Source organism: Malus domestica, chromosome 06 (genome assembly GCF_042453785.1).
Source record: "Malus domestica chromosome 06, GDT2T_hap1".
NCBI classification, from domain to species: domain Eukaryota; kingdom Viridiplantae; phylum Streptophyta; class Magnoliopsida; order Rosales; family Rosaceae; genus Malus; species Malus domestica.
The window spans coordinates 10318204-10319307 of NC_091666.1; the positions used below are offsets into that span (position 1 = coordinate 10318204).

The following is a 1104-nucleotide window of genomic DNA, read 5'->3' on the forward strand; positions in this document are numbered from 1 at the left end:
GTTGCACAAATTCATCTTACGCAACAAACATAGCATCGCGCAATATATTTAGCAACAAATGAAATGATTGTAATTATAAAGTTTACGTAAACATAGATATATATATATATATATACGTAAACTTTATACTTACAAACAAATATTCAGAAAATATTTAATACCTTAATTATTTATTCTATAAATAATTAATACCTGAAACATTTATTCTATAAATAATTAATACCTTAAATATTTATTCTATAAATAATTAATGCCTTAATCCATACAATTATTTTGAGCATATGTACGATATTCATTGAAGATTGAAAATACATAAAAACCGAGGATATGGTGCTTATATTAGGTCTCAATAAAAAAACCCAACAGGAAATATTGTCATACAAATATAAATTTAAAACTACTATTTTGATGGTCCTGGTCCATTCCGTAAGCCTTCATAACGCCACCGATTGTAACCTCCCTCCAACGCATCATCCATCAACTTCATCAAATGTTCGTTCGTATCATCATCAAGAGTATACTTACACTATTACACATATATACAAATAATTAATTCCAAAATATAACTAAAAATTTCACAAACTTAATTATTGATCCATCAACAATATACTTACTAATAGTTCATCCATCATAGCTTTCTTCACATTCCTGGGCACATCTTTCCAAGAACACTACTCAGCAGTGAGACAATTATTCCCCATGGCTACAACAATCACATGTGGAAACTCAAAATGATCCCTTAAATCATGCAGGTTGGCATTGCGCACACTTTTATCCTTGTTTTTATCTGCCATCCCAGGACGAACAAAATTGTGAAGAATAAGGACAACAAAAGCGCATATTTATAGGAAGGTTAGGACCTTTGCGCAATGAATGCTTTGTCGCGCAAACATCTGTATTACATGCAGTATTGATTCCTCTTATTCACCTATAGTAAATGGTCAAAACTGACAGGAACTTGCACAACAAATCATTGGTTGCGCAAATGCCCTTTTTTCGTTGTGCAAGTTTTTCGCGCCGAAAAAAATTAGCCCGCATTTTCTTGCTGACTTTACGCGACGACAACAAGTATTCGTAGTGCTAAGTATTCTTGTGTGACGAATT

The 1104-nt window shown here is 32.2% G+C and overlaps 1 long non-coding RNA gene across 1 annotated transcript; it reads right to left on the minus strand.

The window, feature by feature from the left end:
• Window positions 1-220: 220 nt before the first annotated feature.
• Window positions 221-818, minus strand: LOC139196962 (uncharacterized). The gene is made up of 2 exons (XR_011581880.1): window positions 615-818; window positions 221-526 (listed from the first exon to the last, which is right to left on the minus strand). It is a non-coding gene; the product is annotated as an uncharacterized lncRNA (long non-coding RNA).
• Window positions 819-1104: the final 286 nt, after the last annotated feature.